Below are 13,827 nucleotides of genomic sequence, written 5' to 3'. Positions count from 1 at the left end.
TAGGAAAAAGAAGAATATAAAAAAAATTCAATAATTTAATTCGTTTGTGCTACGTTAGTGCTGGTTAGTACTTAAATTTGGTCATTTGTGCTTTAAAATTGCTACTTTTATGCCCCTTTTAGTGAATCAGGCTGATTGACGTCAAGCTGGCCCGGAAACATAGGAAAAAGCACAATAAGTAAAATTAATAAATGGATTTGTCATTGCTACATTAGTGTTGGTATTGCCGAAATTTGGTCGTTAGTGCTCCAAAATTTGAATTTTTATGTCTGATTTAGTGATCCGGGCTGGCTTGATTCAAGCTGGCCTGGAAACCTAGCCTAAAACACAATATGAAAAATTCAATAGTTGGATTCGTTTGTGCTACGTTAGTGCTTGTTAGTGCTGAAATTTGGTCGTTTGAGCTCCAGAATTGCAACTTTAATGGTCGATTCAGTGATCCGGGCTGGATTGATGTCAAGCAAGCTTGGAAACATAATAAAATGAAATATAAGAAAAATTATATAAGTGCAATCGTAAGTGCTATGTTAGTGATGGTTAGTGCCTAAATCTGGTCGTTAGTGCTTTAAAATTGCAACTTTTATGGCCGTTTTAGTGGTTTTGACTGACTTGACATAAAGGTGACCTGGAAACATAGAAAAAAGCACAAAAGGTAAAATAAGATAAATGCATTCGTATGTGCTACGTTAGTGCTGATAAATGCCGCAATTTGGTCGTTAGAACTCCAAAATTGCAACTTTTAAGGCCGATTTAGTGATCCGCAATGGCTTGATGACAAGGTGTCCTGGAAACCTAGGAATAACCTAAATATGAAAATTCAATAATTGCATTCCTTAGTGCTATGTTAGTGCATGTTGTGCCTAATTTTGTTCGTTAGTGCTCTAAAATTGCATCTTTTATGGCCGTTTAGTGATCTGGGCTGGCTTGATGACAAGCTGGCCCGGAAACATAAGAATAAGCAAAATATGAAATATACAATGATTGCATTAGTTAGGGTAGGGTGGGGCTATTTGAGTACCCTAACATTAAAATCAAAAATTTTACATCTTAAATTGATTTTAAAAATTTATTTTTGTTAAACATTGTAATTTCACTTATTGAATTACATGTATCTCAGTTATAGAAGTCGTGTCTATCAAAATGCATACTACAGAAATAAAACTCAATCCCATTGTAAAATATGTCAATAATAGAATATGTGGGGCTATTTGGGTTTGGCAAGGGGCTATTTGAGTCGTTAAAATTATATTTAATTCTGGAGTAAATGAGCTGTTAAATAACATAGATTGTGCTTCGAAGTTATCTGCAAGTCCCTTTAGGCAATCTTTCGCGTAGGCTACAAATGTTTCCTACTAAATACAATGTCCACTAACACCATTTTTAAAAAGTAAACAGAAACATGAGTTTCCATAGGCATTAAATGCATTTCCCACAAAAAAAAAACATTTTCTGACCAACAGCTCCAACACAAACTTCATTATACCAGCGAGCACATTGCTGACAAGCTATCCAGTCACCTTTCTTCAGCGATTCCAAGGAGTTATAACGTAGGCTAAAAAACTACACGGTGTGTTATCAGTTCCTTCGCAGTGCATTGATACTTCATTTGGATCATCCTCAGAAGTTGAATTTGTAGATATTTCACGTAAATCTTCAGCTGGACAGTGAACACTTCTTGCACTGGAATTTTTCTTTAGTTTCTTGCATGGTTGTCCTTTCAATAGTTTTATTTGCCTCTTTGCTCTACAGTCAGAAATATTATCTTTTGATGTCAAAAGTCGAGATTTTTGTTTTCTGCTTCTTTGTTTTTGTTACTATTTGTTTTAACTGGCGTTGAGAGAACCTGTGAAAAATCTGGAGACTTTGAAGACAACTGCTTCGTGGTTAAAGTTACAGTAGATATCTCGGAGGAATCACAATCTTTTTGTGTAGAAGCAGATTCTCCAGAAAGTGGAGTCGATGGAATATAGCTCTCTAGCCCAGGTGGTTCTTGCTGTGTGTAGAATAGTGTCGATGGTAAAAATTTATCTTCAGGGACTATTTCAGGATTGTATGGATGTATTCCTGTACATTGAAAACCTTTTTCTGCAAGAGCTGGCACTGCAGTTTTGAGCCAGGCCTTTTTTAACAGTTACCCAAAGTTGAACTTGCTGATTTTTCCACCTGGTTGGCTATGGATATACTGCGTGGCTTCAGCATGATAGTATGTTTTGAGAGTCTTAATCACAGTTCTGTCCATGGGTTGAAGCACATGAGTTGTATGTGGGGGCAGACAAAGAAGTTCAATGTCATTTTGTTCACAAAACTCCAAGCATTCGAGGGAGCAGTGAGAAGAATGTCCATCCAGCAGGAGAAGACATTTTCCGGGAACCCTAAAAACATTAAAATGTTTTAACCAAAAGAGAAATATTTCCTCATTTATGTACCCAGACTCCGACATTTTAACTACCTTTCCTGATGGCATGTGCTCGTTATACTCTTGTCGGAAATGTACACCCTTAAATATCGCCATTGGTGGAATATATTGACCACTTGCACTGCATGCTGCAACTATTGTAACATTTTCCCCACGTTCTAAACTGGTGACAGATGTTACTTCTCTTTTCCCTTTTGGAGCTACAACTTTGACTGGTCTATTGTTCATAGGTAGGCCACTTTCATCAACATTATAAATGTTCTGAGGTTTGCAGTTGACTCCAATTTTAAGAGTTGTAGTTTGAAGCAAAGAATAAAAGTCATTAACCGCACCTTTATTCACCCCTGCAGCACGAGCCTTTGAAAGTTCTTCGGGTTTTCTCAACGATAATTCAGGATGTATTTTAATAAATGAAAGGAATCAATCTTTCCCTGCGATTCCAGATTCTCCCCATGGATGTTTTATACTATTTGACACAACATACTTGTAAACAGCACGACGCACTCCTTTAGAATCACATCCTAATCATCGGTTGGATAAGTTTATCAGTCTCAAAACAAGTTCCTTCTCTTGTTCGTCACTTAACACTGTTGGGTGGCCAATTTTTTTCTTTCTTGAAAGATATTCATTGAGGTGATGCTCACTGTACGATTGTCGAAGTCTTTCTGTATAGACACTTCTCCTCAAAGTTTCATAATGGTATGCTGAAATGAACTGCTGCCGCTCTCACGCTTAAACGGCACTCCAAGACAGCTTTGGATGCTAAATTAAGCTGCTCACTTGTCCACTTTAAATATGCACCAGTCCTTTTGTAAGTGCGAACCATCTGAAAAAAGTGAGATAAAATTACATAATATGGTGTGCAACAAAACTTTTTCATATAAATGTAATGTAATAAATATTAGCAAAAACCATCTTTACATTTAATAAATATATCCTTGGTATCACAACAATCACTTTTGTGTTGACCCAAATAGCCCCATTGTTGACCCAAATAGCCCCAGAAAAACTACTCAAATAGCCCCAATTACTTTAAATCACAAAATTAGCAAAATATTCAATTCATTAAAAATAATTCTTTCTATGAATATACTAAGAGACTCAAATGCTTCTTCTTTCGTTTGACATATAACACTTACTATAAAGTTTCATGTTACATTTGGATATCACTATTTCCCCGGGTATTAAAGTTAGAGTTTAATATTTCAAGACAGTGAGATGATTACCTTGCGCCATTCACCGCCCATCCGTACACAAAATATCACATAAAATCCGCACACAACATGTTCGTCTGCTCAGCACAACCTTCTTCTCGCTTCTGATGTCCAGTCCGTGCCGATGATGCGTGGAGTTATTGCGCAGTAGCCGAAAGTCTTATTTCGACTCAAATAGCCCCACGGCCCAAATAGCCCCACCCTACCCTAATGCTACGTTAGTGCTGGTTAGTGCCGAAGTTAGTGCTCCAAAATTGCATCTTTTATGGGCGTTTAGTGATCAGGGCTGGCTTGATGTCAAGCTGGCCCGGAAACATAAGAGAAAAAACAATATAAAAAATTTAATAATTGCATTTGTTAGTGCTACGTTAGTGCTGGTTAAAGACTAAATTTGGTAGTTAGTACTTTAAAATTGCAACATTTATGGCTGTTTTAGTGATCCGTGCTGGCTTGACGTGAAGCTGGCCCGGAAACATAAGAAAAAGCACAATATTTAAAATTCCTTAATAAAATTTGTTAGTGCTACGTTAGTGCTGGTTATTGCCGAATTTGGTTCCATAGTGCTCCAAATTTGCAACTTTTGTGGCCAGTTTAGTGATCCGGAATGGCTTGACGTCAAGCTGGCCCGGAAACATAAGAAATAGCACAAGTAGTATAGGATAGGGCATACTGGGACATGGCGCTGGCGCGTGGATTGTGATTGTCGGTCCGCCATCTTGGATTCTGACGTCACGGCGGCCATCTTGGATGGTTGTGACCTTGACCTTTGACCTTGACCTTGACATTTTACCCTTAAAATGTGCCCAAATTCGCCAAAATTCGGCAAAATTTGCCCAAAATTCCTTAAAAAATCGCCAAAATTTCCATTTATGTGGAAACAATTTCCGCCAAAAATTTTCAAAAAATTCCACAAATTAAAAATTTCTCTTTTCGAGGGAAAAATTCCCATTTCGAGGGAAAATTTCCCGTTTTTATTCCTCAAAAATCCCAGCGGCTAGAAATGTCCTGATAGAGGCTTAAGCATCCTTAACTCAAGCCTCAGTTAAGCCTCTGACGTCATCATGGAATATGCCATATTGGATGATGACGTCACCGTTGCAATTTCCGTTACGGCCGCCATCTTTAACTTTTTTTATTTATTATCCGATTTTAATGAATTTTTTTTTTAAATTTATAAAAAATTCAATTAATTAAAATTTAATAAATTATTTATAAAAAAATATACTTTTACGACACGGAGTTCGGAGTCCTCGGTTCGAACCCGGTGAGGGCAAAAAAAAAATTAAAAATGGTGACCGATCCTTCCCCGGTGGTGACTTTTAACAGACTGACTCCCACCACTTTTCTTAAAGCATATATATCGTCATCTAGTATGACGTCATGTCCGCCATCTTGTCTTTGATGCTGGAAGCCATCATCTTGTTATCGTCTGCTAGAGTGCGCTGACGCCATGTTAGTTGAATTCTCACCCGCTAGAGTGCAGTAATCATTTATTATTGATGTGTCACCCGCCATCTTGTCATTTGGCCGCCATCTTGGCCTCATGTAATTAGTTAGCTAGGAATTCGGGAAAAATTCCAAAATTCATTAAATAAATCACTCATCATTTTACAGATTGATTCGACCAGTTTCAGTCCTTGGTTCGATACCCGATCGATGCAATAATGTTTAATTTTATGTAAAAAAATAATAATTTCAATATACCATGTTCACCATTTTTAAAGAGACTTTAAAACCTCTACTACCATCATCCTATAATCCATCAACACCACCATCTTGGAAAATTCGTAATTATATTGCTAGATATTCGGGAAAAAGTTCAGAAATCATTAAATAAATTTCCATCAATATACTGATTAATTAGATCAACTCTAAGATCCTTGGTTCGATCCCTGGCCGATACAAAACAACTTTAATTTAAAAAAATACTAAAAAAGTGTTAGGTTTGAGAAAATAAAAACACCACAAGTTCTTTTAAAAAAACTTATTACATAAATTCAATACACTACTACAAGTACAAAAAAAAACACTGACAAATTAGCAAAGCCTTTTGGATTCCTCGTTTCAAACAGTCTTCTTATTGTACGGACTAAGCCTTTTACATGACTTTAAATGTCTATCCGATCCGTTCATTACCGCAGCCAGAGACGGACTGAAGTCCATATCACCAGGGTCTCACTTATATAGACTCATCAGTCGGTACAACACATGAGTCAAAACAAGAACCATGTTCATTATACTCACACTTAACTTTCTCGGAGCATTTTTTATAATGAAGATGTAAGCTATCAAGACGTGAAATTAGTTTTTTTGCATTTATTGCACTGAAATTGTATTCTTTTAACATTATTAGAACAACTGCTTCTTTCATGTCTGCGAGCATTTGAGGTGATAGTAAATGATGCGTCACAGTATTTGCACTGACGCAATGTACGCTCTTCATTAGTTGAAGAATCCATTGCTGACGATGAAACTTCGGATGATGGTGGTATCACGTCTGTTGAAATCTCCTCCAATGTTGACATCGTCGTTGCACACGGGATCTGCTCCTTCTCCGTCGTAGCTGTCGTCAAGGTTCCCGTAATCGATGGTACAACCTCCGAGTTCAACGTTAAAGACGGTAAAGATGCCATCGTTGTCTCAAGAACAGCTAATTGACACGACTTATGCACCAGAAGAAACAAACTAGGTGATCCTTACACCACCGTCGTCAGAAACAAACTGAGCGTCCTGCTGTCTAGGACTCGCTTATATACATGCACCATATGGAATAATACGCTAGTCAAATCAAGAACCATGTACAATAATACTAGAGTCAAATATACAAATTAAAAAAGAGGATCATTTGATCGAAAAAAAAATTCGATCTCTCCAATATACGCCAGGCTCCAAGAGCTACAATTCACGTCATCAGATCCATCTACATTTTGCTCCTATGCTTCAATTGACCATTAGCTACAAGTGCTCCAACAGCTCCATCAGCTCCAACACGTAATGTACGCAATGTACGCGCAATACATGCAATTTACACACAATAAATGTAATGATTACACAGTACACACAGGAAACTAAACGTACACACAGTACACACAGGAAACTAAACGTACACACAGTACACACAGGAAACGGAACGTACACACAGTACACACAGGAAACTGAACGTACACACAGTACACACAGGAAACTGAACGTACACACAGTACACACAGAAAACGGGACGTACACACAGTACACACAGGAAACGGAACGTACACACCGTACACACAGGAAACGGAACGTACACACCGTACACACAGGAAACGGAACGTACACACCGTACACACAGGAAACTAAACGTACACACCGTACACACAGTACACACAGGAAACTAAACGTACACACAGTACACACAGGAAACGGAACTTACACACAGTACACACAGAAAACGGAACGTACACACAGTACACACAGGAAACGGAACGTACACACAGTACACACAGGAAACGGAACGTACACACAGTACACACAGAAAACGGGACGTACACACAGTACACACAGGAAAAGGAACGTACACACAGAAAACGGAACGTACACACAGTACACAGGAAACGGAACGTACACACAGTACACACAGGAAACGTAATGATCACACATACAGTAGCGGAAACACACACAGGCTTAGTTGGAAATCAGAATACAAGAAATAAAAACATTAAATTTTTACGTTTAATATTTTATTACTTCTCAACATTACACAAATACAAGTAAAAGAAGCCATTATTGTATGTAGCCAGCTTTCCTCAGTTCTTTGAGTATGAAGGATATTTCTTTGATGCACGGATAGTTTCCTGCACAAAGCGAGCCATGTAGAAGTCTTAGCCGGTCAACCAATATGTTTGGATCTTTCCATGATGTATAATCAATCTCTTCTACCACCATCTTACTTGCTTGTTTATTATAAATACTTTTAATATCACAATCGTCCCAGTGATCATAATAAGCATTATCAGGTTTATTTATTATAACACGACGTTTCCATCGTTTCGGTCTCAGGACATCGCCACATTCTTCGATCTTGTCAGCTCTAGGTGCTTCATCACAGTCTATGCCTTTGTCAACAGCCTCAGAGTCACTGTAACAATCACTGTAGAAGACATCCTCTTCACCCAGATTACCGTATGAATTCGCTATCGATGATGTCGAAGTGTCTTCATCGTCTTCATGCTTCCTTTTTAGGAGTCCATCATTTTTACAAAGAATGGAGGATCTACTGAATATAGGCTTGAATGTATTCTCACTTTTCACGGTGTTGATACTTCCATTAGTTTCAGTCTTCCCGAAGCCATTAGCATCCTTCAATTTATGTTCTTCCTCACGATCGGGTGAGCTAATACCATCACGCTCAGGACAAGGAAAATTATTGTCATAATGCAGATCACTCTTCTTTAGTCTAGTGGATCCATCGGTGTCCTCTATGCCGTAAGTAGTCTTGACTTTACATGTTCTACCATGTCTTTTTAAGCTGTCAATTCGTGTTAACAACCTGCTACAACGATTACAGCTTAACATGTTGCGTAGTGGGTTTCTAGCACAATCATTCTTCTCATGACGTCTAGAATTCCTTCTCATGACAAAATCCTTGCCACAGTATCTACAGCGGCTTCCTTCCGATTCAGCTATAGATAACAAACCATGATCCATGGTAGCTTCTGTGACTAATGTTAGATACAAACTGTCAGTTTTCACCAATTGGAACCATTTCTTAAATAGAGTTTTTGAAATATTTTTTCAGCGAGAGTTAAGTTATCTAATGCAAAGCAAATTGATGCAAGTAGTTCCGGCTGTCGTCAACAGATGGCGCCACGTGTTGCTTGCAGGTAAATAATATATATTTCATTAATGTGGAATGCGGAACGCTCACTATCGATCGCAAAGGGAGGTTGGCTTCGATAGTATCCAAGGAGAAAAAAGTTCGTCCTTCCTGCTAGTGCTTCTCAGATTTCCCACGGTCCACCATCTTGGATTACGACATCACGGTGACCATCTTGGATGGGTGTGACCATGACATTTGACCGAAACCGCAGGAATGATCGCAAGCACACGGATTAACCATCAAAATATTGATAAGAATAATCAGGAGCACACGGAGAAAACCGTCATAATATTGGCAAGAATAATCAGGAGCACACACGGAGAAAACCGCCACAAGTTTTCTTTGATATCATTAAAATACAAAAAAAATTAATAAAAAATTAAAAATAAAAACGAAAAAAAATTCAAACATTCTGCTAGCTTGTGAACTTCTCATTGTTGAGCAAAGATAGAGTTCTAGTACAAGCCAGAATGCTTGAATTTTTTTTCGTTTTTATTTTTAATTTTTTATTAATTTTTTTTGTATTTTAATGATATCAAAGAAAACTTGTGGCGGTTTTCTCCGTGTGTGCTCCTGATTATTCTTGCCAATATTATGATGGTTTTCTCCGTGTGCTCCTGATTATTCTTATCAATATTTTGATGGTTAATCCGTGTGCTTGCGATCATTCCTGCGGTTTCGGTCAAAGGTCATGGTCACACCCATCCAAGATGGTCACCGTGATGTCGTAATCCAAGATGGCGGACCGTGGGAAATCTGAGAAGCACTAGCAGGAAGGACGAACTTTTTTCTCCTTGGATACTATCGAAGCCAACCTCCCTTTGCGATCGATAGTGAGCGTTCCGCATTCCACATTAATGAAATATATATTATTTACCTGCAAGCAACACGTGGCGCCATCTGTTGACGACAGCCGGAACTACTTGCATCAATTTGCTTTGCATTAGATAACTTAACTCTCGCTGATGAAATATTTCAAAAACTCTATTTAAGAAATGGTTCCAATTGGTGAAAACTGACAGTTTGTATCTAACATTAGTCACAGAAGCTACCATGGATCATGGTTTGTTATCTATAGCTGAATCGGAAGGAAGCCGCTGTAGATACTGTGGCAAGGATTTTGTCATGAGAAGGAATTCTAGACGTCATGAGAAGAATGATTGTGCTAGAAACCCACTACGCAACATGTTAAGCTGTAATCGTTGTAGCAGGTTGTTAACACGAATTGACAGCTTAAAAAGACATGGTAGAACATGTAAAGTCAAGACTACTTACGGCATAGAGGACACCGATGGATCCACTAGACTAAAGAAGAGTGATCTGCATTATGACAATAATTTTCCTTGTCCTGAGCGTGATGGTATTAGCTCACCCGATCGTGAGGAAGAACATAAATTGAAGGATGCTAATGGCTTCGGGAAGACTGAAACTAATGGAAGTATCAACACCGTGAAAAGTGAGAATACATTCAAGCCTATATTCAGTAGATCCTCCATTCTTTGTAAAAATGATGGACTCCTAAAAAGGAAGCATGAAGACGATGAAGACACTTCGACATCATCGATAGCGAATTCATACGGTAATCTGGGTGAAGAGGATGTCTTCTACAGTGATTGTTACAGTGACTCTGAGGCTGTTGACAAAGGCATAGACTGTGATGAAGCACCTAGAGCTGACAAGATCGAAGAATGTGGCGATGTCCTGAGACCGAAACGATGGAAACGTCGTGTTATAATAAATAAATCTGATAATGCTTATTATGATCACTGGGACGATTGTGATACTAAAAGTATTTATAATAAACAAGCAAGTAAGATGGTGGTAGAAGAGATTGATTATACATCATGGAAAGATCCAAACATATTGGTTGACCGGCTAAGACTTCTACATGGCTCGCTTTGTGCAGGAAACTATCCGTGCATCAAAGAAATATCCTTCATACTCAAAGAACTGAGGAAAGCTGGCTACATACAATAATGGCTTCTTTTACTTGTATTTGTGTAATGTTGAGAAGTAATAAAATATTAAAAGTAAAAATTTAATGTTTTTATTTCTTGTATTCTGATTTCCAACTAAGCCTGTGTGTGTTTCCGCTACTGTATGTGTGATCATTACGTTTCCTGTGTGTACTGTGTGTACGTTCCGTTTCCTGTGTACTGTGTGTACGTTCCGTTTTCTGTGTGTACGTTCCTTTTCCTGTGTGTACTGTGTGTACGTCCCGTTTTCTGTGTGTACTGTGTGTACGTTCCGTTTCCTGTGTGTACTGTGTGTTAGTTCCGTTTCCTGTGTGTACTGTGTGTACGTTCCGTTTTCTGTGTGTACTGTGTGTAAGTTCCGTTTCCTGTGTGTACTGTGTGTACGTTTAGTTTCCTGTGTGTACTGTGTGTACGGTGTGTACGTTTAGTTTCCTGTGTGTACGGTGTGTACGTTCCGTTTCCTGTGTGTACGGTGTGTACGTTCCGTTTCCTGTGTGTACGGTGTGTACGTTCCGTTTCCTGTGTGTACTGTGTGTACGTCCCGTTTTCTGTGTGTACTGTGTGTACGTTCAGTTTCCTGTGTGTACTGTGTGTACGTTCAGTTTCCTGTGTGTACTGTGTGTACGTTCCGTTTCCTGTGTGTACTTCGTGTACGTTTAGTTTCCTGTGTGTACTGTGTGTACGTTTAGTTTCCTGTGTGTACTGTGTAATCATTACATTTATTGTGTGTAAATTGCATGTATTGCGCGTACATTGCGTACATTACGTGTTGGAGCTGATGGAGCTGTTGGAGCACTTGTAGCTAATGGTCAATTGAAGCATAGGAGCAAAATGTAGATGGATCTGATGACGTGAATTGTAGCTCTTGGAGCCTGGCGTATATTGGAGAGATCGAATTTTTTTTTCGATCAAATGATCCTCTTTTTTAATTTGTATATTTGACTCTAGTATTATTGTACATGGTTCTTGATTTGACTAGCGTATTATTCCATATGGTGCATGTATATAAGCGAGTCCTAGACAGCAGGACGCTCAGTTTGTTTCTGACGACGGTGGTGTAAGGATCACCTAGTTTGTTTCTTCTGGTGCATAAGTCGTGTCAATTAGCTGTTCTTGAGACCTCGATGGCATCTTTACCGTCTTTAACGTTGAACTCGGAGGTTGTACCATCGATTACGGGAACCTTGACGACAGCTACGACGGAGAAGGAGCAGATCCCGTGTGCAACGACGATGTCAACATTGGAGGAGATTTCAACAGACGTGATACCACCATCATCCGAAGTTTCATCGTCAGCAATGGATTCTTCAACTAATGAAGAGCGTACATTGCGTCAGTGCAAATACTGTGACGCATCATTTACTATCACCTCAAATGCTCGCAGACATGAAAGAAGCAGTTGTTCTAATAATGTTAAAAGAATACAATTTCAGTGCAATAAATGCAAAAAACTAATTTCACGTCTTGATAGCTTACATCTTCATTATAAAAAATGCTCCGAGAAAGTTAAGTGTGAGTATAATGAACATGGTTCTTGTTTTGACTCATGTGTTGTACCGACTGATGAGTCTATATAAGTGAGACCCTGGTGATATGGACTTCAGTCCGTCTCTGGCTGCGGTAATGAACGGATCGGATAGACATTTAAAGTCATGTAAAAGGCTTAGTCCGTACAATAAGAAGACTGTTTGAATCGAGGAATCCAAAAGGCTTTGCTAATTTGTCAGTGTTTTTTTTGTGCTTGTAGTAGTGTATTGAATTTATGTAATAAATTTTTTTAAACGAACTTGTGGTGTTTTTATTTTCTTAAACCTAACACTTTTTTAGTATTTTTTAAAATTAAAGTTGTTTTGTATCGGCCAGGAATCGAACCAAGGATCTTAGAGTTGATCTAATTAATCAGTATATTGATGGAAATTTATTTAATGATTTCTGAACTTTTTCCCGAATATCTAGCAATATAATTACGAATTTTCCAAGATGGTGGTGTTGATGGATTATAGGATGATGGTAGTAGAGGTTTTAAAGTCTCTTTAAAAATGGTGAACATGGTATATTGAAATTATTATTTTTTTACATAAAATTAAACATTATTGCATCGATCGGGTATCGAACCAAGGACTGAAACTGGTCGAATCAATCTGTAAAATGATGAGTGATTTATTTAATGAATTTTGGAATTTTTCCCGAATTCCTAGCTAACTAATTACATGAGGCCAAGATGGCGGCCAAATGACAAGATGCCGGGTGACACATCAATAATAAATGATTACTGCACTCTAGCGGGTGAGAATTCAACTAACATGGCGTCAGCGCACTCTAGCAGACGATAACAAGATGATGGCTTCCAGCATCAAAGACAAGATGGCGGACATGACGTCATACTAGATGACGATATATATGCTTTAAGAAAAGTGGTGGGAGTCAGTCTGCCAAAAGTCACCACGGGGGAAGGATCGGTCGCCATTTTTAATTTTTTTTGCCCTCACCGGGTTCGAACCGAGGACTCCGAACTCCGTGTCGTAAAAGTATATTTTTTTATAAATAATTTATTAAATTTTAATTAATTGAATTTTTTTATAAATTTTAAAAAAAATTTCATTAAAATTGGATAATAAATAAAAAAGTTAAAGATGGCGGCCGTAACGGAAATTGCAACGGTGACGTCATCATCCAATATGGCATATTCCATGATGACGTCAGAGGCTTAACTGAGGCTTGAGTTAAGGATGCTTAAGCCTCTATCAGGACATTTCTAGCCGCTGGGATTTTTGAGGAATAAAAACGGGAAATTTTCCCTCGAAATGGGAATTTTTCCCTCGAAAAGAGAAATTTTTAATTTGTGGAATTTTTTGAAAATTTTTGGCGGAAATTGTTTCCACATAAATGGAAATTTTGGCGATTTTTGAGGAATTTTGGGCAAATTTTGCCGAATTTTGGCGAATTTTGGCACATTTTAAGGGTAAAATGTCAAGGTCAAGGTCAAAGGTCAAGGTCACAACCATCCAATATGGCCGCCGTGACGTCAGAATCCAAGATGGCGGACCGACAATCACAATCCACGCGCCAGCGCCATGTCCCAGTATGCCCTATCCTATACTACTAGCACAATATGAAAAATTCAATAATTGCATTCGTTAGTGCTATGTTTGTGTTGGTTAGTGAAGAAATTTTGTCGTTAGTGCTCCAAAATTGCAACTTTTAAAATCATTTTGTGATCCGGGCGGCTTGACGTCAAGCTGGCCTGGAAACATAAGAAAAAAGCACAATTAAAAAAATTTAATAAATGCATTCGATAGTGATACGTTAGTGCTGGTTATCCTCGAAATTTGGTCGTTAGTGCTCGAAAATTGCAATTTTTATGGCCGT

The sequence above is a fragment of the Bacillus rossius genome, chromosome 2 (assembly GCF_032445375.1).
Source record: "Bacillus rossius redtenbacheri isolate Brsri chromosome 2, Brsri_v3, whole genome shotgun sequence".
Classification (NCBI taxonomy): Eukaryota; Metazoa; Arthropoda; class Insecta; order Phasmatodea; family Bacillidae; genus Bacillus; species Bacillus rossius.
This window is presented reverse-complemented; position numbering follows the sequence as displayed.